Source organism: Rhinopithecus bieti, unplaced genomic scaffold (genome assembly GCF_001698545.2).
Source record: "Rhinopithecus bieti isolate Rb0 unplaced genomic scaffold, ASM169854v2 scaffold_33303, whole genome shotgun sequence".
NCBI lineage: Eukaryota > Metazoa > Chordata > Mammalia > Primates > Cercopithecidae > Rhinopithecus > Rhinopithecus bieti.
Genome location: NW_016814421.1, coordinates 867,604 through 894,987, shown reverse-complemented (window position 1 = coordinate 894,987; position 27,384 = coordinate 867,604). Strand labels below are relative to the sequence as shown.

Genomic DNA, 27,384 nt, shown 5'->3' with positions numbered 1-27,384 from the left:
AATTTCTTCTTTCTTGTGACTCATAAGAAGTTTGGTATCTTTCTTTCTTTTTTTTATTTTTTTGGAGATGGAGTCTTGCTCAGTCGCCCAGGCTGGAGTGTGGTGGCGTGATTTCGACTCACTGCAAGCTCCGCCTCCCGGGTTCATGCCATTCTCCTGCCTCAGCCTCCCAAGTAGCTGGGACTACAGGCACCCGCCACTATGCCCGGCTGATTTTTTTGTATTTTTAGTAGAGACAGGGTTTCACCGTGTTAGCCAGGATGGTCTCGATCTCCTGACCTTGTGATCCGCCCGTCTCGGCCTCCCAAAGTGCTGGGATTGAAGTTTGGTATCTTTCAAATTGCCATTCTTTTCTAACAGATCTACCCTTTTCCCTGACTTTTTTTTTTTGGTATTTAGCAGTTTTACTGTAATGTATCTATTTGTGAATTTTAAAATTCTATTTGGTCTACATTGTTCTTCATGCATCTGTGGCTTTATGTCTTCCTCCAATTAAGAAAAATTGTCAGCTTTTATTTCTTTGAATATTCTGACTCCTTTATTCATTCTGTTCTCTTCTTTGGGGATTCTGATTACATATGTGCTTGACCTTCTTTTCTGTCCTTCGTTCTCTTAACTTTTCTCTCATATTTTCAGTCCCCTTGTATCTGCTGCATTCTGGGTAATTTCTTTAGACCCATCTTCCAGTTTACAGATTCTCCCTTGAGCTTTCTCTAACGTGTTGTCTAATGCGATGATTTTTTTTTTTTATTTCATTGCTTACTTTTTTCATTTCTAAAAGTTCCATTTGGTTCTCTCTGAATTATGCCTACTAATTTTTAAATACTTTTTTATTTCTTGTTCATTTTGTGATTCTGTCTTTAAGTTTTTCTTGTATTTATGTTTTTGTATTATATATATTTATGTGTACAAATTTATAGTGTACAAGTACAAAACATGACATGCATGGATTGTGTAGTGGTCAAGTCAGGGCTACGTTGTACCCATTAAGTAATTTCTTAGCCACCTGCCTCCTGCCCTTTTACCTTTCTGGGTCTCCATTGTCTGTCAGCCAATTGATAGACTACATCCATGTCTGTACATATTTTAGTACCTACTTATGAGAGAGAACATGTAATATTTGCCTTTCTGTGTCTGGTTTGTTTCACTTAAGATAGTGACCTCCAGTTTCATCCATGTTACTACAAAAGAAATTATTGTTTTTTTGGCTGCATAATAGTCCATTGTGTGTATATACCACATTTTCTTTAATAATTGTAAACTAGACTATACAATTTTATAGATATTTTCTAACAAATCCAATGCCTAAATTCCATGGGCTTGAGGTAGTCTTGTTATTTCTAATAAACCCCACTTAAGCTACTTTGTTTTGCTTTTGTGGGATGCTTATGAATTCACATCTGGTGGGTACTGAATCTGTAAAAATCTGGTAGTCTAAAGTGAAAATACTTTCTCCAGAGAGGAATTGCTTTTGCCTCACCATCTCTTTCCTACTCTGGGAGTCCCTTGTTTAGTTAGATCTCCCATGTGGCCAGTGGTCCAGTGGCTAGTCTTCTTATCACAGTGCTGATATTGACATTTGCCCTCAGAGCATCCCTGCGTCTTGTGCCTACCTTTCAGTATTGAAAACTCAAGTTTTATTTTGTTTTATGTTTTGGTACTTTCAAAATTTCCTTATTTCTTGCATTTATACTTTTGGAGAATTTCTTTTTTTAATGTTGAACATTGGTTGTTCTGTAGTGTGAGAGGCTTTGGGTGTATTGCTCTACTTTTGGAAGCAGAATTCTGCTTTACTTTTTAACCCTTTTCAGTCTGACTTCTGTCACCATTTATTCCATTGAAACTAGTTTTGCTAAGATTACCTATAACTCCCATTCTTCTCAGCAACTTTAGAGAAAATGTTCTTTTTTAAAAAATGGAAATTCTATGCTTCTAGATTCTCTACATCACAGTGTCCTCTCTTAGTGTTGTTCTTTCTGCCTCTCTTTTATTGGAAGAGGAAATGTTGGGGATCTTACCTGGGCTTTCATTTTCTGTTGAGAGGCAGTTTGGTGCAGTGCCTCAATCTGGAATCAGACTGAGTTGTTATCATCTGGTTATTAGCAATATGACCTTGTTTTCTCATTGTAAAATGGATAGAAATAGGGTTGTTGGCAGAATTCATTAACATAATACTTGCCATGCTCTAAGCCCATGTCTAACACATAGTAGGCATCCAGTACATGTCTACTTTTATTCTCTGTTACATTTTCTTCTTAAGTCATCTCTTGTTTCCAAGATGACAGCTCACATATATATTGCTCCAGTATGATCTGTGTGTCTCAGAGTCAGTTTCTAGAGCTATCTGTCTGTTATATTTGATTTTCTCCTGTCTCCTTAATGTATACCTTCCTTAGGCTTCTGCATATGAGAAATGGCACTGCCATGCACCTAGATGATTAAACCAGTTCTGGACACTTTGACCTTATCCTTTGTGTTACTGTCTCACTTGGTAATTGTGAGTTCTGCTCTCCACATCTGCTTTCACCAGTCGAGTTCAAGACACCATCATTTTCTTGCCTGGTCTACTCTAGTAGCCTCCTAAGTACTTTCTGCACTTTCACTCCTTCCCTGTTGAATCCATATTTCACAGCAACCAGAGTGATTTTTTAAGTAAGAAAGTCAAACAGAGCACGCTTTCTCCCAACTTCAATGTTTTTCTCATAGTGCCTAGAATAACTTCTGTTCTCCTTAATATGGACTTGAGGTACCTCTACAACCTCATTTAGTTTCCTTCTCCTGTTGCTGTATACTGTTTGGCTACATTGGGATTCTTCTAGGCTTTGGACTTTGCCAAGCTTTTTCTTGATTCAGGGCCTTTGCACATGTTGTGGAACACGTCTCCTCTCACTCTGCGTGGCTGATTCCATTCAGAGCTCTCTGAAATGCCACTTTCTCACAGCGGCTTTCTTTTATTTCCTAGTTTAATCAAAACTCTTTGGTTCAGTACGTGCTGAATTTGCTTAATAAATGATTCCATTAACATACATATTTGAATAGAATCTGCTGATTAGTAGGAATGATACTTCTATGAGATCATGCTCATTTTAAATTTAGAGTCATAGTGCCATTGGAAACCACTACATGTCTTTTCTGTTCATTTAATGAATTTTCAAGGTCATAAAAATTTCTGATGGTATTACAATTTTTGCATTTGCAAATACACTTTGCATAGTATTTATTACCAGATTAAAGATTGGCCCAAATCAGGGGTTGGAGAACTGACATTCACTGAGCACCATATGTCAGGTTCCCTTACTTACCTTAATATCATATGTTAGGCCCTGAAATCTAGTTATCCCCGAGTCACTGAAGAGGCGTTGAGATTCAGAGATTCCCCTGAGTTGGCCAAGGCCATACCTACTGGAGGGCACAGCCTAAGTTTAGTCCAGGAGTTTGAACTCTAAGGAGAGAGCTCTTTCCTCCATATCTTCCACCTTATTTCTTCTCTAAGCAAACTCCTTAAGTTCACAAACTTCTTTCATGTGTATTACTTGTAATATGTTTGTCAAATTCTAGAGAGGGCAGGGCATTTTTGACATTTTATTTTGGATCAAGCTTTTCATTCAGTAAATTTTTATTGCTCTGAGCATCCCTTTGAGGTCCTTGAATTTACGGATGAGAAAAATTAAACAATCAGTGATTAAGTGGACTCTCTGTGAAGTTACACAATGGAATATTAAATTGTTGATGGGTATTTTTTATTAGCCGGAGAAGGAAAAAACACAGACTTTTTTTTTTTTGGAGACAGGGTCTCACTGTGTTACCCAGGATGGAGTGCAGTGGTGTGATCACAGCTCACTGTGACCTAAATCTCCTGGGCTCAGGTGATCCTCCCACGTCAACCTCTCAAGTAACTGGAACCACAGGAGCACACCACCATACATGGCTAATTTTTGTATTATTGTAAAGACAGGATTTTGCCATGTTGCCCAGGCTGGTCTGTAACTCGTAGTCTCAAGTGATCCTGCTTCAGCCTCCCAGAGTGTTGGGATTACAGGCGTGAGCTACTGTGTCTGGTCCAAAGCATTTTTTATTCCATTAGTTGTGTCAGTCTGTTTTCTTTCTATCTATGTTTGTGTAATTTATGTATCTATGTATCTGACTGTCTGTCTACCTATATCTGGTTAAATATGTTTTAGAGAAAATGTAACTAGTACAACTAGGCCTGGACTTACAGATGTTATTTATGGTAGAAGGCTAAGTTGTTTATTTTTTTAAGTTAATTATTTATAAAGAAAAATATGAACTATTTACAAGTACATTTAGTACTTAGTTATGGCAAAAATCAAGAAGGTGAAATAAATATAGAAAATGTGATTGGGTGAGTTGGTTTTATTGGACTGGTAGGCTGTGCCCTTGGCCAAACCAAAGAAGGCCGGAGGGTACAAGGAAGCCAGGGGGACACACTGCTGGGGAGGTAGAGAGGGAGTGCGAGGGAACTAACTTCTTGTCCAGAACTTTCCTAGGGCCTTCCCTGGCTCTTGCCTCCTTTGCTAAATATTTTGGTTACTGGCAGGGCACTCTGGTTCAAATATACATTTCCACTTTTTGATTTTATAAAGCTAAAAAAACCTCATGCTAATATTCAGTCTCTTATGTTATGAATGTTACCATTTTACCTCTTAGCTATATAGGCATCCATAGAGGACATTTTTTAAAAATGAAAATCATCCTTCCTCACTAAAGAACTAGAGAATAGACATGTTTCTGAAAGTAGAATGAGGGACTAGAGTAGGGGTCGGCAAACTTTCTCTGAAAGTGGCCAAACAGTAAATCTTTTTGACTTTGTAACCACAGACTCTCTATTGCAACTACTAAATTCTGCTGTTGTAGCATGAAACCAGTTACAGACAGCAAGGAAACGAAAGAGCATTACTGTATTTCAATAAAACTTTATTTACAAAACAGACAGTAGTTATATTTTGTCCAGGGGGCTGTCGTTTGTAGACGCCCAGATGAAAGAAATGTATCTTAGGGCCTCCCCTCTCAGCCCTCTCCATCCTCAGTGATGTGATCTTGGATGATGTACTTTAAGTCTTAGTGAATTTATTCACTTGAAAAATTGACATTTTATTTTAGATCAAGCTTTTCATTCACTAATTTTTTATTGCTCTGAACATCACTTTGAGGTCCTTGAATTTATAGATGAGAAATATTAAACAATGAATGAGGACAGTTTTCTCATATGAGGAATTTTTGTTTTCTTCATATTTTTAATGTGTTTAATATACTGGAGTGAGTGTGTCTCACTCTTGTTAACAGACAAGCTATCTAACAATTGAAACACAAACTAAAAGAGGAAGATTGTTGTGAGAAAAGTATCATGTATGTGAAATAAATTTTATAAGGAATAGATTAGATTCTTTATGGAACCAGGATGGGTATAAATAAATCACTAAGTAAATATTAAGTAGGAAGATCGTTATGGACAAAGATTGTTTCTTAGGAATTTTGCATCATATAGCACTGTGTTAGAGTCCTTAACTGATTATTTTTGTAGTATTTGTTTACACATTCACTTATTAATTTTGCCAATGTATTGAGCCATCTATGGAGATGTATGGAGGTCTGTGTTGAATGCTGGAGATAGAGAAAATGAGAAATAAAATAGTTTTGGATCTCAAGGAGCTCACATTGAAGGAGATAAACATGTATATAAAATATTATCCTACTGTGTGATAAGTTCTCAATTAGAAGCATGTATGTATAGGGTACCACTGGGAAATCTAAATCACTGGAGTAGAGGGAAGCTAGGCAGGAGACCTGCACAGAGTTTGAGCACTTGGGCCTTGAAGGATGGGTGGGGATTCTTAGACAAAAGAAGATTGAAAGGCAGCTTGAGCTGAAGGAAATGTCTGTGCAATTGTGAACTTTAGAAATCATAGGTAGTTCTCTTAAGATTATAACTGGAGTCATGAAGACAGGTGAAGGATGGGATTCTCAAAGTCTGGCCAGGGCCAGGCAGTGAAGGCCAGGGAATTTGAACATATTTGGAACCATGGAATGCTTTGGGAATCTAATGAAAGATATGAAACATTTCTATAGAAAAATCATCTTACATAAAAATTTCAATATTTTGCTTACACTTTTGGAAATAAGGATGTAGTGATCACCTTATGAACAGTACAGACTTTTTATATGGTTCCCTTCTGAAATAAAAAAAGGAGTTCACAGATAGACACATACTTCGTCATCCTGCTTGATGGTGGCAGCGAATGCTCTGGATGCACTTATGTGAAGTTTATTGCGACTTTATTACTTAAGGGCCTGGGAGTATATGAGATTGTGCTATACTGTTACTTATAATTTCCTCAAAGAGTGCTAGGCATGGTCAGAGAAGCCTTCTTTTTTTTTTTTTTTTTTTTTTTTTTTTTTTGAGACGGAGTCTTGCTCTGTCGCCCAGGCTGGATTGCAGTGGCCGGATCTCAGCTCACCGCAAGCTCCGCCTCCCGGGTTTACGCCATTCTCCTGCCTCAGCCTCCCGAGTAGCTGGGACTACAGGCGCCTGCCACCTCGCCCGGCTAGTATTTTATATTTTTTGGTAGAGACGGGGTTTCACCGTATTAGCCAGGATGGTCTCGATCTCCTGACCTCGTGATCCGCCCGTCTCGGCCTCCCAAAGTGCAGGGATTACAGGCTTGAGCCACTGCGCCCGGCCAGAGAAGCCTTCTTACCAGTAGATGTCCACATGTCAGTTGTCTAAATGCTGGAGAAATTGCATGGCTTCTGATAGAATTTCCTCATTTGTAAGACGGTGCTCCTCAAAGGACCTGCCTACTTATTAGAGTGGTAAGGATTGAATTAACTCTTCCAACGACAGCACCGAACCCTAAATTTAGCACATAGTAAGAGTTCAATAAATGTTAGCAGTTAATACCCTCATTAGAATTATGAAAAGTTGGTAATTTCATTCATGTATGTTCATATATGCAGTGTTCACAAATACTTGAATTCTTTTATTGAACATGTGAGTTAGTCTTGGATTATGCACTACATGTATGTCCATGTATTTCTGGATCTTCAGGGGTCATTTGTTTGGAATAAAACTTCCTTTACGGAAATGCCCTGCACAGCCCTGGTTAATTTCTTCTCTGTGATGGGTTACATTACATATTTCTTATATAAAACAGCAATGGTGTAGATAAGTTAACTAATGAATATTATTATGTGCTTTTATTTTACAGCTTCTAATATTCAGTGGGAAATTTTCCTTGTTAAGAGACAATGGCAAGGCCAGTTAGATCCAGTAGCTGTGTTTTGAATCAAGGCCCCACATGTGCACTTTATACTCCCCACACACCCAGTGGGCTTCTCTGCTGCTTTTTCTTGCTTCAGGAAGCAGCCTTTTTGGGTGAATGTTAACATTCGTGTTTTTCCTGGTACAACCAGAAAGGTGCTTCTGTTTAATTATATGGCAGGCTTATTTACATATATGGAATAGAAAAAAAAATATTTATTTATTTATTGATTTTGCAAAACCACCCTTTAGTGCCAAGCATAAAACTTTGGAGCCCAAATCAAGGCACTATATCACTTATAAATTTGATTTCTATCAAAATAAGTTTTCTTAAAAGAAAAAAACCCTATGATAATTTTAACATTTTGACAGCTAGAAGTAATTTGTGTTTTATCAGTTTATATTCAGAAGCCAGTGTTAACTGGTGTTAATTTTATAGGTCCTAGTTTCTTTGTATTTCTTGCCCTACTGTTTGGTTAATAAACCTTTTTTAAAGAATATATTCATGTACACAACATTATCATGATTCGGTTTAAGTATCCGTGTTTATAAGTGCACTTCATTTCACCTAATTACGTTATTTAGTCATTTACACATTAGCAATGTACTACATATTCCACTTTTACAGGAACTTATTTTAATTATACCTCCAGTTCTGTTCTGTTCCATTATATCATAGATCAAGCTGAATAATAGCAGTCTTAAAAGGCATATGCTAAAAGTGATTATAGGTCATTAAGGCCAAATTAAAATAACATTTCTGATAGCCACAAGCGGAAGTCTTAACTTACAATTACTTTTTTTTTTGCTTTGGGGAACGTGTTCTAGTTGGCTTTGATGTTGACAGTCTCATGGTGGAATGCCTGGTGGGTGGTACGTATTGATGGTTGCCTTTATCGGACTGATTTTTTTTTTTTTTTTTTTAAGGGGGGAGATATTTACAAACCATACTTTTATTTATCCAGATTTCTTTTTTTATCCAGAAATAGTCTATTCAATGACTTTACTGCCATATTTCTCAAAATGTATGCTTTTTCTTTAGCCCTGTCTCTTCCTACCTGCCATTAAGAGTCACACAGGCAACTAATCTCCCCATCTAGGAAAATGAGTACTAGAATGCATTAAGGTTACTTTCTTTATTGAAAATTAGAATAAAGCCTCGTTGTGCCATTGAAGAGTGACCTAAATAAGTATATCACATCCTTTCAAAGGGAAATGCCTCATGGAAAATATACCTAAAACAACAATAACAAACAGAATCTGGATTTTAATGAGTTGATTTTTAATTCTTGTTTTGATTGGCCTAATATAATTTATTAGGAAATTAAAGGGCATCTTTCAAGCTTGTCCATATACTTTTATAACCTCAGGATGTGTGACTCTAGTGTCATTAATTTTCTCTTTGAGAAATACTTAGGTTTTGTATGGGCATAAGTAATTCAAAATTATTTTGTTGATTTTATAGACATTTTACTAGGGAGGTCTATTGTTGTTACTTATTTTTTAGTTTCATAATTGCTGATTAAAATTAATAAGATTCCAATGGGAAAATGACAGTGGAAGTATTCCAGTTTAGACTTCTTACTAGGTTGGCTTACTTTTTGCTGGATTAATGATGATTTTCCTACATACTCAGATTTGGATGATATAGCACCATAAAATTTATATGTAATTTATATGCAACCTCTACATTTTGGTTGGAGATGCAAGTTTCTACTGACTCAACATTTTTTTCTTTTAGTTTTTAATTTTTTTAAAGAGAGAGTCTCACCCTGTTGCCAGGCTGGAGTATAGTAGTACGATCCTAGCTCACAAACTCCTGGGCTCAAGTGATCCTCCTACTTTGGCCTCTTGAGTAGCTGGGAATACAGGTGTGTGCTACCATGCCCAGCTAGTTTTCATTTTAAAATTTTGTAGAAATGGAATCAAACTACGTGGCCCGGGCTGGTCTGGAACTCCTGGCCTCAAGTGATCCTCCCACCTTGGTCTTCCCAAGTTCTGGCATTAAAGAACTCAGCCCAGCTCATGTAATTTTTAAATATTCTCACTCCATGTGATTAGCTCAGTCTGGACATGTCAGACTGAACTATCATTTTCAGTTTGCATGTCAGTTTGTCTTTCATGTAAAAATGGGGAAAATAGGAATATATGCTTATATTTTGTTGCATCTGCATTTAAAAAAACACAAGAAACGGCCGGGCGCGGTGGCTCACGCCTGTAATCCCAGCACTTTGGGAGGCCGAGAGGGGCGGATCACGAGGTCAGGAGATCGAGACCATCCCAGCTAACACGGTGAAGCCCCGTCTCTACTAAAAATATAAAAAAATTAGCCAGGCGAGGTGGCGGGCTTGTGTAGTCCCAGCTACTTGGGAGGCTGAGGCAGGAGAATGGCGCGAACCTGGGAGGCGGAGCTTGCAGTGAACCGAGATCGCGCCACTGTACTCCAGCAGTGGGCGGCAGAGCGAGACTCTGTCTCAAAACAAACAAACAAACAAACAAACAAACAAACAAACAAAAAACCCCACAAGAAACAAAAGTGGTTACCTGAGTAGGGGTGGTAGTAAAAAATAGTGTAGTGGGGATGAGACTTCCAAATATATAACTTTCTGTATTAGTGTGACTCTTGAACCATGTGAGTGTATTTTCTCTAAATATATTTGGATTTGTTTTTGAACAAGAAAAAAATTGATGGCAGCTACAAACTTTTTTTTTCTTTTTTTTCATTTTCCTCCTTGATATAAGTTGCATTTTAAATACCTTTGGGATTGTTTTCTTCAGAATTTTAATCATAAAATAAGTGAAATAAATAAATGCAATCATCGTTCCATTCCTATTAGTAATTTCTATTAGTGTGGCTTTTTGTGTGTTTGTTTTTGTCATTTAGAGATGGCATCTCCCTATATTACCCAGGCTGGACTCCAGCTCTGGGGCTCCAGTGATCCTCTTGCGTCAGCTTCCTGAGTAGCTGACATTACAGGTGTACACTGCTGCTCCCTGTTGTGTGTGTGTGCGCATCTGTGTGTCTGTGTGTTTGCATTAGTTTATGGGCAACTGAAACACACTAGATGCTCTTAAGCATAGATTTGGATAAAGAAGCAGTATTGAAAATCTAACTGATGCCATACTTCATGGAAGAAAATCGTTGTACAGAAATTACACATGCACTTATGAATAGTCGATCCAATGGTCCTTTGAGATGGAAGATACATTTTTAGGAGATGGGTATAGCAAAGGCAGAGGTTTTTTTGGATGATGAGTGATAAATAGGGGGTTATTCCTAGATTCCCAGAGACTAACATAAAGTTGGGAATGGGAGAAGTAAGTGATGGGGACAAGCTAAATTTTAAATTACTCTTAAAGTCTTTACTCTGTTTAGATTATATTAACTTGTCAATGTGACTAAAATGTCAACAGAATTCTCTTAAGTTTTACAGATTTGTAGATGCTAAATGCTCATGAACTGAACTGAATAACAGTAATGAGGTGTGATGATTCAGTAATTTTATTTTAATTAGCAACACGAGTAACTTTAACCTTTATTTAAGAAAATAAAGGTACTATGCATGTGTGTATTTATTATACGATTGGAAAAGTTCCCTTTGAAATTCTCAATGTGGTTTGGTGTGGTGGCTCATGCCTGTAATCCCAGTACTTTGGGAGGCCAAGGCAGGTGGATGGCTTGAACCCAGGAGTTCGAGACCAGCCTGGGTGACATGGTGAAACCCCATCTCTATTTTAAAAAGAAAGAAAGAAAGAAAGTCTCAGTGCAACAGGCCTTAAATCATGAAACTGTTCACTTGGAGAGTTTGCATTTGCTTATTAATAGCTGAATATCTACTATTGTTAATTTAATATCTTATTTGTTTGCATTTATGAATATAATACTATTGAGAAATTAGGCTCTATTTTTTTTACAGTGGCATTTTTACTGTTTGATCTAGTCTCATAAAATATAACTGAGATGTGGAAGCCATTATCGTAGTTCTGAAACACTATTACTCTTGAACAGGGGATGTGAGCTACAGAGCTTTGTGGAAAAAAATGCTATTCTGGAAAACCAGTCAGTCCTTTTAAAGTCAAAGAGATTAAACAATTTGGAATTTGAAAAAAAAAAATCACATTGAAAGATAAAGGTATATAAGCTCACTTAACTATTAATGGTACAAATTAATCTGCAAAGAATTAAAAGCAGCTTTTTTAATGGCAGAAGACACATGCAGTTAATAAGGACATTACTTCTCATTTGGGCTTAGATTGGCTTCTTCTTTATTAATATCTGTTTAAACTACAAATAGAAAGAACTCCATTTTTACCAGACTTCTTGTCACAAGACCCAGTCTCTAAAGAGAAATATCATTGATAGGAAACCAGAAAGACTAAATAGATGTATTTGGTCTCACAGGCAGTCCATTAATTTGCTCAAATTAAATATTATCTTTAAATATTGAAAGGTTAAATGTACACCGATAATGGATTTAGACAGCTATTAAGCTGTAATTGCTTTCTAATGCAGTTACTAAAAGACATTTGATATAACATATTGAGAAGGAAGGATTAGAGAGTTCTCTACCTCACTTTTAACTGAGAGTTTTATAGCTTTAATTCTGGCAGTTGTAGGAATTGGATAACAACAGTTTTTATGAGAATGCACACAATATGCATAAAATATTCAGTGGGCAGATTGTTGAGGGAATGTATTATGTACAGTGTATTTATGTTCATAGTTTTTGAAAATCTGCACCAGCAGTACTATCAGATCAACTATTCACCCTAAATATTTTTCTGTTAGATCTAAAAGTCAAATTTCTGAAAATGTTACCATTTTATGGTTTGGCCCCCTCTAAGCTGAATTACTGTGTTTTGTGCCCTGGATATATGGTTACAGTAGTGACCAAATTAATTTGAAAACTTCTCAGTCTGTTGGAGAGTCACATCTAGCTCAGGTAGTCAAACTGATGGCTTTCCCTGCCTGGGTAGGCAGCTTTCTTTTTAGTATTCGCATTGTTTGAATTTGTAGTATGAGATTTTCACATTTTTACAGGCTGCATTTTGTGAGTTGAGTATCTAGCTGTGACGAATTATTGTTAACCCAAGAACGTATGCTGATTGATATAGTCAGGCATTTGCCTCCAGAGTTCAGTGGAAGGACAAAAAATTTTTGGAAAAGAAATATGAATGAGAGCTAGGCTTTTCAAAACATCTTTTCTTTGTGAATTATTTAAACATATAATCTAAGTATGAGTATGCGTCAGGAAAAAAAATCATCTGCAGTTAAGATATCAAGCCAAAGTATTTTTTGAATTGAATAAAGAAAGGGAAGGAAAAAGCCTGCTATTGATCCCTGTCATTCATGTTTTTGTATTAACAGTCGGCGTCTGCTATTTGTTCTATTAATGTTTTATATTAACGTTTTCATTTGGTTTCCTTTTTAAAACTGTGAAGTTACAGAATTCACTTTGGTTGCACAAACCTTTATGGAGAAATAAATGTGTATGAAGATCTGTTCTGGCCCCTGGGGAAGATGTTTAAATTCCAGGTGATGCCAGGGCCACTGCATGGCACCCCCTGGGCTTGTACATGCACATTGCACATGGCAGCTGTTTGCTTCCTTCAGAGTGTGACAATATCCATGCTTTCTGTTGAACTTTCAGAGTGCCTCCACAAACACATTTTTAATACTTTTAAATTCTCAGAAATAATTTGATTATTTCTGAGAAGTCATGTTCAGAGGAGTACACATGAATATGAGGCAGAAAATAAAAAAAATAAGAATTTCAGATGGATTACAAAGAAATAAACTGCTACTTCCATTCACTGTAAACCGGGGAAGAATATAAAGGGAAGTTAGAATTCAGTGTTTACCTATTAATAAAACTGATGTTTTATTAATAAATTACAGTTTTTCAAATTTTTTTCTGTTTTCTCGATAGATGCTTTATTTTCTCCCCTCCTCCTATTTCACCCTAAAATTAAAATAGAAAATACATTTCTTAATTTTATTGAGATAGTTAAGCACAGAATGGAATGGCATTACCCATAAGAGTCTAATGTGTAATGTTTATAATCCTTTAAAAGTAGAATTAGGGTTCTGTCACCTCAATATACTGTACTGACTTTGAGTTTTCTTTTAGTCATTAAATCTGTCCTGTTAATCGTTTTTAAAAAATTCTGAGCGACTTTATGTTTTGTTTTAGTTAATTTTATCACTACCATCTAACTAATTTTCTTTATGTATTTTCAAAATTTAATAATAAATATGATTGCAATATGCTTTGGGACCAGGATAGATGCTTGCTTGTTTTTTTCTTTTTCTTTAGACTGTCATCTCTTACATATCTCTCTCTTTCTCTTAAAATAAAGTAAGTGGAAAAATTGGATTCATTGGATTGGTCTTGATGCTGTCTAGGGTTAAAACATCCTAATATTCTGTGAATCTTATTTTAGGACTTGCATATTTAATACAGTTTTTAAGTCTTTGATCTCCTAAATATGCTTAGATCTCCTAAATATGCTCCTTCACCACACCCAAATCCTTGAATGTTATGATATATTGTACTACTCATGCTGGATATTTACTGATCTGCTGTGTACAAGACAGGCTGCTGAGCTTAGTAAACTTTTCCACCCAAACTAAAGACAGAGAGTAAATATATAAACACAGGGAGTTGGGGACTTGGCTGAAAATTGCCACCCAAAGCTTGAAATTTATTTGCATGCTGGAACAAAGAATATCCATGAACTTGAAACTCAGGATGACGTATGTTTGATGTTTATCCTGTATCATTATGTATTCTAGGGCACCACTTCTGTATACCCAGATGGAAATCCCAATTTTAAAGCAATGCTCTTGGGTATTGAAGGGTGTATTTGCAAAGTCTCAGTCATCATTTGTTCCATATTCCCTTGCCTTCTTTTCTGTCAAGTACCCTGAGAGTCTTGATGTTGAGGATTTATTGGAAGCAAACATTGTTACCTAAATGAAGTCTAGTGAACAAAACCACGAAAAGAGGACATGAAGTGACTGCTATGTATGTATATGTAATGTATTTTCTTCAGAATTATCTAACTGCTTTGGTTGATTGCAAATGTGGAATTTTGCTGTTTGTCTCTAAGTCACTCTTACAAAAATGATCTGTGTGTGTGATATCATAGGATGTGCTTCCATTGGGCTCCTGAGCAGTGGGAATATATACCTGAAACAGTATTTGACACTTAAGTGTTTTTTCTCCCTCTGTGGTTTCTGTTCTTCGTGTAATGTACAAGAGTGCAAATATGAGCAGTGAACGAGTAGAAAGAATACCCTGCAAGTTTTGTGCTTTACTTTAGGTGTACTGTGATTGCTTCTCTTGCTGTGCCATTCATTTCTGATTTAAATGTCTAATGACTCTCATCAAACAACATTTAAACTTTCTATGAGATCCTGTAAATGTTCCTTTAGATCATATTATGAGTAACAATGGATGAAACGAGCTTTAATGGGGAGGCTGCGGTTCAGTCCGGGGGTTCTGCAGCTGTTGGTGATGGCAGAACATGTCAATTGAACTGCAGCCATGCGTTCAGTGGCATTTTGCCCATTAAGTGATGTATAAAAACAGTATTCCTGGTACAGTTAAATTTCATTTCTGTGGCGTTTTCACAGTCAGCACTGGTGTGTCCCGTAGCCTGGCCTTTTCTCCTCTTGGCAATTAAAAAAATAAAACCCCAGTGGTTTAAGGTGGTGTTGCTTAAGCATGAATGAAGTCACTCAAAAAATGTCTTCTTAGCATTGAAAAAATTGGTCACAAGCCAGTAATTAATTCATTTTAGAGTAAGTTCATCCTGGGACTGACAAAGCAGTGTAGTAGCTAATTTTAAAAGATGAGTGTAAAGTCTTTCCCATGTCATACATGTCAAGATTAAACTTAAATTATGTATAATATATTAATGACCTTAATTTTATTCATGAACTACTGTAAGTATAACAGAAATCAATTTAGTTCCATTTCAGCCATCATTTCTGAGTGTGAACTTCTAGTTTCTATAAGGAATGAAGAGATGGGCATGAACTAGTGCCTGACCTCCTGAAGCATACACTGTAGTTGGAGACGTATAGACCAAGAGCAATCCTAGATGGAATGGGATATTTAAATGAGCTGAATAGAGCATTGCTTTGCACTTAGAGAACCCTCAGTAAATGAAGTTGAAAGAAAGTGTGTTCAAGAGTTAACCTTTGAACTTTAGGTATTTATATGTCACTGTGGACTTCCTGGGAGCTGACTGAAAATGGTGATTGTCGTTGTCATTTGACATTTTTTAGTCTCCCATTCTAGGGCCTAATTCAGCATTGAAAATAGTTTTCCTGTTTTACCAGAAGAAGTAGAAGCCAGGAGTTTGTTTTCTCTCTTTTCCTTGTGCTCTTTTAAATCTTATTTCCCTCATAGTTGAGCAGGAGGAGGAAAAAAAATCCTGTTTCCTTCATCTTATTTTCCACTAGGCTTTTGAGGAGGAGGAGATATTCTGAAGCGTATTTGAAATAAATTGAGGAATGTAAGTTGGCAAGTATGAGGTGCAGGAATAATCCATGTGCAGGAGAGATGGTGAAAGATTACTCAGAGGTACAGAGCCATGGAGAGTCAGAAGGAACACTGGAAGTTTCTCGTGGAGATGGAAATCTGAGAACTTGACTGTGCTTGGGACAGGTTGGAGGAGTCCTGGCTGGTGCTGGAGAGGCTTGGTTCCGGAGTCAGGCCGGCGAGTTTGAAGCCTGGCTCTGCCATTCGCTAACACTGTGACCTTGGAAAAGCTTACCTGCCTCTCTGAGTCTCAGTTTGCTCATCTGTAAAATGGCAGGAGTGTCCACTTCATGGATTTGTAAGGAGTAAATAAACCAATCCATGTGAAGTGCTGACTGCAGTGATGCATACAGAAATCACCAGAAGTATTAGCTGTGATTGACTGTAGGAGCCATGGCATGCAACAGGAGAATGATTTTTGTGGTGTTTGAAGAATAATATGTAAAGAGGGCTGGGTGAGGTGACTCATGCCTGTAATCCCAGCACTTTGGGAGGCTGAAGTGGGCGGATCACTTGAGGCCAGGAGTTGGAGACCAGTCTGGACAACATGGTGAAAACGCCATCTTTACTAAAAGTACAAAAATTAGCCGGGCTTGGTGGTGGGTGCCTGTAATCCCAGCTACTCGGGAGGCTGAGGCAGGAGAATTGCTTGAACCCTGGAGACGGAGGTTGTAGTGAGCCAAGATTGTGCCACTGCACTCCAGCCTGGTCTACAGAGTGAGACTTCGTCTCAGAAAAAAAAAAAAAGAATAACATAAGGATGTTTTTGGTGTTGGCATTCTGGTCACATTGAAGCAGGAAGGGAATGGACATTTGTTTCAGAACCATGCAGCCCTAAACGTTAAACAGAGAGGTTTTTGGGGATAAGCGTAATGATTTTGATATGGATATTTTAGAGGGTTGGGCATAGCAGCCGATTCAATCCTTTTTTTATCGCAATCAATGTAAAGGACTACATAAAGACTTAAGAAGAGGAGGACATTCTTTTCTCCACAGCTGGTCACGCGCCCAGTGTAGTTGGCAGGAAAATGGGTTGTTTGGAATGTGTCCCTAAAATCCTGTAATTTAATTTTCATTATTTATATAACGCAGTCCTTATATGTGGCGCTGTACTACATGCACACAAGACCAAATTTCTGCCCAGTGTAACTTTACCATAGAAGAGACTGTAACTGAGATATTTGTACCTACTAAATTCACTGCAGCTTGGTAACTCACTGTTAGGGAGTCCATGTGATGCCAGTCAGCAACAGGGATTGGAGGAACGCATTGTTGGCAGTGAAATAAGGGGCCAGGAACTAGAATAAATAGTGCTGGGATGGTAAATGTTATTCTAAATATAATATAAAGTCACTGACTTTGAGGAGTCCGGAAAAACAAGTTTGTGAATATTAACATTAAAGTAGCAACCAGTTTTGCATGCTAGTATGTAAAAGGAAACTATTAAAATAATTATTGTAAGCAGTTTTTTGCTTGTAGCACTTAGTTCATTCTGTTCACTTTTAGAAACACAAATCAGAAAGGAGTGATTCTCTTGATGTATGTGTAAGAGAAGTTAGAGTAAGATTTCTAGAAATCACTAGATATATAACTTGGATAGTTTATAGTTTTCTGTAAGTGTTTCGTTAAAAGTTCCTACATTAGTGGTCCTTTAATGAATAGTATTTACCTCTGGAATCCAGGAGATATATCCACAGTTACTGTATTGACTATGCTAGACAAGGGCATGATTTATTGGACTTGATGTTATCTGTATATAGTTCTTGCTTTTCAAAACAGTCATCTGGACCAGGAGTAAGCTAATAAGGCCATGGACCGCATAATGACGTTTCGGTCAGCGGTGGACTGCAGGTACCGCTTTGGTCCCATAAGACTATAATGGAGCTGAAAAACTCCTGTCTATATTTCTTATCATTATTTAGAGTGTATTCATTCCACTTCCAGGAAAAAAAAAAAGTCAACTGTAAACAGCCTCAGGCGGGTCCTTCAGGAGGGATTCCAGAAGAAGGCTTTGTTATAGGAGATGACAGCACCACACTGGTGTTGCCCAGTGAGACAAGGTGTGGAAGACTGATACTGATGACTCTAACCCTATGTAGGCCTAGACTAATGTATGCATTTGCATCTTTGCGACAAAAAGTTTAAAAAATAAAAAATTTAAAAAATAGTTAAAAAAGCTTATAAAATAAGGAAGTAAAGAAAAATGTTTTGTACAGCTATACAGTATGTTTTGTTTTCAGCTAAGTGTTATTACAAAAGAGTCAAAAAATTTAAAAGAAGTTAAGAAGCTTATAAGGTAAAAAAGAGTAAGCTAAGGTCAATTTTTTTTGTTGAAGAAAAATCTTTTTTCTGTTTTTAAGACAGGGTCACTCTGTCATCCAGGCTGGAGTGCAGTAGTGCGATCTTGGCTCACTGCACCCTCCACCTCTTGGGCTCAGGTGATCCTCCTACCTCAGCCTCCTGAGTAGCTGGAACCACAAGTGCGTCCCATCACGTGCAGCTAATTTTTGCATTTTGTGGTGATGGAGTTTTGCCATGTTACTTAGACTGGTGTTAGATTCCTGAGCTCCAGTGATCCGCCTGCCTTGGCCTCCTAAAGTGCTGGGATTACAGGTATGAGCCACCATGCCTGTCCAAAGAAAGAAAATTTAAAAAGAATTCAATGTATCCTTAATGTACAATGTTGATAAAGTCTATGGTAGTGTACAAGAATGTCCTAGGCCTTTACATTTACTCACCATTCACTCATGACTCACCCAAAGCAACTAATAGTCCTACAAGCTCCATTCACACATATAGGGCACCTATATATATAGGTGTACAATCTTTTATCTTTTGTACTATATTTTAAATGTACCCTTTTGAATGTTTGGATATGCTCAGATACACAAATACCATTGTGATACCCTTGCCTGTGGCTATTTAGTACAGTAACATGTTGTGCAGGTTTGCAGCCTCGGAGTAATAGCTTTGCCATGTAACCTAGGTGTGTAGTAGGCTACACCATCTACGTTTGTGTAGGTACACTCTATAATGTTCTCACAATGATGAAATCACCTAATGCGTTTCTCAGAATGGATCCACATCGTTAAGTAACACAAAACTAATTTATTGCAAGGGGCAGAATGTAAACCATTGGTTTGGTAGTTTTAGATTGAGGAAAAAAAAAAAGATACCCTTGAGATTAGTGAGAGGAATCAAAGTCAGGGGACAGTGTAGGCATTTGGGGTCAAAATTTATTCAGCATATGCTAGCTTGCCACCAGGAACCAGAAGGAATGAATTATTCTGACTCCATTCTTGGCAAGATCTGTGTGGCTACGGAACGTAATTATTTTGCAAATCATTTAAGTTGCTGACCACAGCTAGGAGATTACCACCTAAGTGAAGATTACCACCTAGATGGAGTGTGATTCCTCCCTGGGATTCCCTTTCAGAATTGTCAGAAAACAAAGCAGTAAGTCCACATGTTAATCATTAAAATAAACGAAGTGCAATGTGCCCAGCAAATCATTTCACACATTTTCTATTTCAAGGAATTGGGATTCAAATCTTAACCTAAATTTTACATATTCACATTTTAAAGCATCACTCAGACTTGTTTAGATTACTGAGTGGAGTAAGAGTTTCATCTGAACACACAGAAGCTGGCTGGGTTCTTGAAATAAGGAGGATGGGGTTGGTGAGGTCACAAAACCTCTTTTCAGCTCCCTGGTTGTATGGCAAAGAATATGAGTGCTATGACATTAGATGGGAATTCAAGTTCTGGTCTAAATTGATAAAACAGGGTTGTTATTTTATGGCCTCATCTTTGTTTTTATATATCACAGAATCACTGCGAAAATGGCAATTTGTTTTCTAAAGAGGCCTGGGACCAGAGCAGCAGGTCACAAAGCGAGCATTTTATAATGTTGTCAGTCAGCCTATTTGGCTGAGCTGAATTTCCCAGGGCAAAAGTTTTCTTACAACTGTTTCAAATGATGCATCCAAAAGATGGCCTAGGAAATATTAAATGTTTTACAAAATGTAAATGTAGACAAGGCTTTGTTAGGAAAGTGTGCACCTGTTTATTTATTGACTTATTTATTTTAATAGCCTTTCAAGTAGTTTTCCTGATCCTTACACTCTTCACACAGTGAGTGTAAATAGACACCAGTCATAGTTGTAGGTGGCGAGCTACAGAGCTCTGTATTGATTAGATCTTCAGGCTGTCAAAACAACTAGAAATTTTAATAAATGTTTTCAAACAAGTGACCAGTTCCATCTAACCCATCAGAATGTTTTGTTGTGAATATAAGCATGGCTGTCAGTTTGACAGAAATTGTCTTCCCAGAATAATTTATAGTATGATTTCAAAATGCATCCAGTCACAGGCTTTTAGGAATCCTGTCATACAATACTATTTTATGCCATCATATTTGAAAAAGACTGTGATAACATTGAATAGGAATAGTGCAGTGACACTGAAGTGCAGTTTTAGATGGGAGGGGAAGTCTGCCTTGCTTCAGCAAATCAGGTGTTTGAAGTTTAAAAACTGCTTAAGTGGATTTGTAGTAAAGCTCTGTCTGTTTTAAAGTACTGGTGACTCAACAGCTGTGGGGAATCTGTCTGGAATCGGCGCAGAACTTTGGAGAATGTTTTCTCCTCGGGAGCTGGAACTCAACTCTTCCTCAGCCCACACAATGCAGGATCTGTGGTTTTCTGTCCCTGTTCCTTTTTCTCCATTTTTCTCCCCTTCACTTACTCTGATTGATGGAAACACGTGCTGGGAGCTTTCCCTGACATTCTTTCCAAACACCGAGAGTATGAAATGTTATGGTGGTGCTATGTCTATTTTTGAAAGTAAGTCTGTTAATGTAAAGCCTGTGTTGATATATTGGGATGAATTATAATGGTGATATTATTACAGCCTTCAAAGCTGAAAATTTATTATTTTTCTCACCTACTTTTGGTTGCTGATACTTGATCGTAGGAACATGCTGTGCGTCTGGTTAATTTGGGGGAACTTATTTGTAGATTTTCAAAAGTTAAACTTTATCCTTCTTTATGTCTTCTCCAGGCCCTCTTTTGTTATTGAAAAACAAATAGAAATACAATTCTCTACAACTTTGGTGCTTCTGGTTTTCGGGGTCACTCTCATTAATGCTTATAATGAAGATATTTTTGGAAACGCTGATTTATCATTGATTTTGCAAATATAGTAAAATAATATTGTTTGTTGAAACTTTTCATTATGATTCTTTTTTATTTTAAATATTTAACTCATAATTATTCTTGCTTCTACATCTGTATTTTCATTTTTATTTGTTTTTATTTACTTTTAAAGACAAGGTCTCTCTCTGTTGCTCAGGCTGGAGTGCAGAGGCACCATCATAGCTCACTGCAGCCTCAAATTTCCTGGTTCAAGCCATCCTCCCACCTCAGCCCCCTGAGTCGCTGGGACGACAGGCCAGTGCCACCATGGCCAGCTGATTTAAAACTTTTTTTTTGTGGAGACGAGGTCTCACTTTGTTACCCAGGCTGGTCTCGTACTCCTGGGCTCAAATCATTCTCCTGCCTCGGCCTCCTAAAGTGCTGAGATTTACCGGCATGAGCCACTGCAACCTGCACATACATCTGTATTTTCAAATGTTAAATGTCTTTATATCTAGGAGGTCATGTTGGATTTTAAAAGCCAACAGAAATTGATAGGAAGCAGGGTGCAGCCCTGAATGAAACTCTTAAGTTATGGGGGAAAAAAAATACCAGAACCTATGAGTGAAATTCTTTTTAAAAATCTCATCTTGCTGTTGGACAGGTTTTTTAGAGACAGGGACCACATCTTCTGTAATCTTTGCTGAATCCCTTGTTCCCGGCATATTGTCTGGCACAGAGTATTTAATACATTAAATGGGTGAATAAAAAAGTGAATGGCACCAGGCCTGTAGTCCCGGCACTTTGGGAGGCCGAGGCGGGCAGATTACCTGAGGTCAGGAGTTCAGGACCAGCTTGGGCAACATGGCAAAACCCCGTGTCTACTGAAAACTACAAAAATTAGCTGGGTGTGGTGGTGGGTGCCTGTAATCCCAGCTACTCAGGAGGCTGAGGCAGGAGAATTGCTTGAACCTGGGAGGCAGAGGTTGCAGTGAGCTGAGATCCGGCCACTGCACTCCAGCTTGAGTAACACAGTGAGACACCGTCTCAAAACAACAACAAAAACCAAAAACCAAATCACAACAACAAAAACAAGTGAATGGGATAGCTCGGTGCTGAGTTTAAGAGCAAAGGTTCATCTCCTTGGTACCTGTTGCTTGACTAGAAGACAAATCTGTCATAAATGATCCAAAAAATGTTTACATAGATGAATGTGGAGGAGAATTCTATGTATGCATACACACAGAATACTAAGTGGCATTTTTCATGTGACAGATTCATTTCCGTGCATATTCCATATTGTAACTCAGTCTTCACAACTGTTTTGTGAAGTAGCAGATCCCTGTTTTTTCAGATGAGGAAACTGAGGCATACATAGGTTAGGTTTACTTTTCCAAAGTCCTAGAATTTTTGTCTGAGCCAGGATTTGAATGTCAGCACTTAGTCTCTTTCTAGAGTTTCGGTGTGCAATCACTACTCTCTACCTCTAGCAGTGTATCACGTGCACACTTGTATGTAACACCTGGCTGTGCGTGTTGTATACCTACAGGTAGACACTTCATGTACTTGCTGTGGTAGTACTCTAGAAACACTGGTAAGTTCACATGTTATCAAGGAAACCCCTGTATCAGCTCTCTGAGTGCTGATCTGGTCATTTTTTGCTTGATGACGCCAGTCTTTTGAGTTCACTTGCAGATGGGCGTGTTGGTTTCTTTGAAGTGTTAGATTGTGAACCATAGGGCAGCAGGTGGTTAATTTCTGCCTCATAAGTATTCAGCTACTGTTTTTAGGAACTTGCTTACAAACCATCAAGTTTGCTTATTATATTCTTACAGAGTTTTGTCATTTGTGGTATTGTAATGTATAATAGTTACTATCTGACCCCAAGATCCTTACAATGAGGCCACAGAGACAAACATAATTTTGAGAAGTCAGAATGAAGAATGGTCCTCAAAAGAGAAAGGATGGAATCTTGGAATTTTACTCCTGTGAGGGATGTTAGAAATGATCTTATCTCAAAGTATTGGGGAGAGAACTTAGCAAAATCCTTAAGGAGCAGGGAAGTCCACTCTAGTGTGTTATTTAACTTCTCTGTGATTTGTGTACCTTTCTTCAAAAATGGAATGATAATAATACTCAACTCCCTCGTATGTTGTGAGGATTGAATGAGGGAATACACATACATGGAGTACTTAAAACAGCTCTTGCACACAGGAAGTGCATAACAAATATTATCATTGAAATTATCATTTTACAATTGAGGAAATTGAATCCCAGAGAAATTAAATTACTTACTGAAGGTTAATCCAGCTAGCTAATGACTGAGCCAGGGCTGGAATCTTGACATACATGTCGTCAGCACTCTTGCAGTATTCAACAGAATTACTGTAAAGCAATCCTCTATTTGACAAGTAATAATACATAATCGCCGTATTTACTTGGGATGCTGAATATATACTGAACTTCTTGCTGTTCTTTATTTTTTCTTCTGGGAACTATATATTGGGTGATTCTTTTAAAAAATGTGGTTATATGCCAACATTATGGGAAAGGAAAAAAAAAAAAAAACTTACCAGACTTTTCTTCCATACATAATCCAAATTTCAAATGTATTAATTTTGCCGAATGCCATGGCAACATACATATCTGTTTTTCAGTTCATGAAAGGTATTTTGGGAATTATTGGCTCATGTATGCTTGAGCGTTTTCGTCTTTCAGCTATAGAAATACACTATGTATCCTCTTCATTTTGTGTTTGCGCTTCTATTCAAGATGAGAATAAAAGCAGTTAGTTTCTGGGTTGTAATATTCTTCAGTGAACGGTGGCTTTCTAAAACAGTCACACCTTGACTGAAATGAAAACTCTGCCGTATCATAAAAGATATTCTAATTACTGCATCTAGTTAAAAGGAGAATAAATCACTGGGAGATTATTTTAAGTGCCTTAAATATAATGAAAAGGAATAATGGACGTTGAACAGCTTGACAAGTTTGATGAATGCAGACTATGACTGATTTCTGCTGCTTTCTCATGGAAAAGAAGAGCGTTTTACTTTCTTGGTGTATTGTCAAAGCAAATTTTTGTTAGGGAAGATAAGGAGAAGGCTTATCTTTGTTGAGCACTTGCCTTGTACCAGGCATTAGCCAAGGCAGTATATTATCTCATTTAATCTCATTTAATCCTCCCCAACCTTATAGATAACGCTATCCCCATTTTACATCTAAGAAAAATGAGGCTCAGAGAATTTGAATAACTTGCCTCAGGGTATATAGCTGCAAAGTAGGATCCAGAGTGCAAGCCAGTAGGCTCTGGCTTGCAGACTAGGTTCTTTCTCTTTATTTCATTATCCCAGTAGGGTTGTGATGATGATGTAAATATAAATGTAAAATATAATTGTCTCCATTGTTACAAAGATACTAGTTTCATTCCATTTAATTTAGAATGGTTGTGTCCAAAAAAATTTAACTTCTTTGAGCCTCTGTAAAATGGGGTCAGTTCACTGTGATCATGAAAGAAGTTATGTGCAAACCTCTTTGCTTAGTGCTTGATGGTAAATGGGGAGTGCCTGGGAGATTTGGTTTCCACATCATCAACAGACAAATGTGTGTTCCCAACTGATTCTAAGTTAAGAGTTTTATGATATGTTTAATTAATAGACTCATTAATTGTGCCTGCAAATTTAAAATGATATCTGTTGAATTTTTCTAAATGTATTTTACAGATTAGATGGTGATATACTTTCTTAAAATGTTGTGTTTTCCATTGGATTTTGCCTTCATAAATGTATGAAAATATATTTAGTTAGTGTGGACATAATAGCACTGCTAATGCATGGCAGATTGTGTGTACATACATATGTGTGTGTGTTGGTCATTGTTTTATCAGTAGGAGGGTAAAAATCTAAATGGTGGGCAAATAAAATCAGAAGAAAATGTTGGTTAATTTTTGAATTATGTTGTCTCTGTAAAAGAATGTCATTACTGGTAAGTATTTTGCAAAGTGTTTAATCCATGTAGTGAATATGAAACATGTCTTCTTGGTTGACTCATTTGTATCTTTTACAGTACATTTTGGATGCCAGTTTGTAGATTCTTCTCCTAAAATCTGCAAAGTAAAAGAAAAGTTAGAATTCGGTACCTAAGATACAGAGATTCTATTACTCCAACCCCCTTGCCATATGAAGATCTGTGTTTTAAATGAGTCAAGAAAATTAACTTTTAAGATTCTATGTGGATGTACGAATTTGTTAGTATTTCAGCATTCAATTGATGGCCTTTATGGGAACTATACTCATGGAAACTCAGAAACAAAGAAACTTTTATTTGCCACTATATTCACATACTTTAGTATTTCTTTCCTAAGTCTCTTTTGAAGTAAAGAATACTATAAAATCATATAGTTTTGTGTTCACAGTTTTAAACCTAATTTTACACATTCACATGTATAGATGTGCACAATTACTGGACTTTTACTCTTTCCTTGTGTTCAAATATAAAAGCTTATAGAATCTTGTACCAGCTATCAGCACATTCATCCAAATAAATTCCGAGTTTCTCCATTGCTGCTGTGGTAGTAAATAAAAATCTACCTTCACAGTGGTATTAGTTGTTCCTAGTCAAGCATGAGAGGAACAGTATATGGGTGTCATTATCTAATGATTTTTCTAACTGTGTTAAATAATGTCATATTCTCCCTTCCTTTGCCATGTTGCATCAGCTGAAGAGACAAATAAGTACAGAAGGGATGAGTGTGGCTTCATAATCAGGGATGAACATGTTATGATCTACCTTGATCCAATAAGCAGATGAATATTTCACAACTGCATTATTTTGTAAGTGAGGATACTGTGAGTTTTCTAGCAAAAGTTCTGGTAGATAAGATTGTCTTTCTTGATCTTTTATATCTAAATTTTTATTGTAAGTTATATAACTGCATTCTCTGAAACATGTACTTTTGTATCAGAGAAATATGCTTAGAATATGTATGTGTAAGAATTTAAAGGACAGATTTAATTATGGGCCCAAATTTAATGTTGTAGCATCAACATGATTTTTATTAAGAAAAGAGAATTTGATGTTGTTTAGAGTTTTCAGTTCACATACAGAATAAGAAAACCTTATCCTATAAAGTACAGTTATTATTGGTATCCGTGTTTTTAAATGTTTTATGGATACCTCATCAAAATGAGATCATGATCTCCTAATTTGTAGTGATTGTGATTATTTAAAACTAGCTGAACTAGGATAACATAAATAGTGTAAAAAGGGAATCCTTCTGCAATTGTGATTACTACATTAAAAATGCAATTTGCAATATCAAATGCCATATAAAGGTTAAATGATGTTAAAGATAATAATGTGTATAATGAAATCAAGAAAAGAGCATTTAACAGGAATGTATCACTTTATGGGCATAGAAGGCAAGAGAGACCTTTACATTGTCATTATTATGTACATGGTAGTATTTTCTAATTCAGTGGTCTTCAAATTGTATACCATGGAACTCGCTGTATGAAAGAGATAAATTTTTTACATGGGCACAAACACACAATTACCTTAGCGATGGCTGAGGTCTTATTCTTAAAATATATTCTTTGTTTTGTTGTATATTTTTCTCTAACATAAAATAATTTAAACAAAATAAGTATGGGACTATCCTTTTCAAAATAATAGTCAGTGACTGAATTTTTGAAGTGGAAAGGATGAATGAAGGCCTGTGGATAAAGATGAAATCCTGAAATACCAAAAACAATAGTTTATTCACAAAATAGATGTTTGTGAAATAAAAGTTATACCCTTTGGTTTCTCAGTTGTGTGACATTTATGTGTCTCAGTGTTAATGCTTGTGGAATAGGGACTTAATATTTGTTAACTGTATACAACTGCCTGCTTTTATGAAGAATAGTAAATTTATATGCCAGGAATTTCTCTTATTTTTTGCAAATATGTAATAATAAATAATGTTTTTTGTAATTCCTCAGCAATTATGATTAACTCTTGATCAGGCAAACTGTGGGAGGAGTATCAGACTATACAACATGCCAAAAAACATTAATTATATTTCGCTGTAATGAAGACCTGCAAATAAGTAAAGATGTTTGTAAGCAGTCAAAGTAGATGTCATCAAGTTCATGTGTTAAATTTGTTTTGGGCAGATAGTGAACATTCATTTACTCTATTAGACAAAATATCATAATTAGTGAAAACAATATTCTGTTCTTTGTTTTGAGATATTCCCTTTGTTTTGGGGGTTCTGCAGATTTCCTGTGATATGTCTGCATCTATTTTTATTTATTTAGTCTGCTTCTTCAATGTGGTGACTTCATACCTTGCAAAAATTCTGAAATCTTCTCAACTGGTATTTTGTATATTGCCTCTTCCTTACTCCTTCTGTTTTTTTTTTTTTTTTTTTTTTTTTTTT

The 27,384-nt window shown here is 36.7% G+C and overlaps 1 protein-coding gene across 9 annotated transcripts in view; it reads left to right on the top strand.

Moving 5' to 3' along the window:
* Positions 1–27,384, top strand: part of TCF4 (transcription factor 4) — a 371,585-nt gene that overhangs the window by 22,586 nt on the left and 321,615 nt on the right. The gene's annotated exons all lie outside the window — the stretch shown is intronic.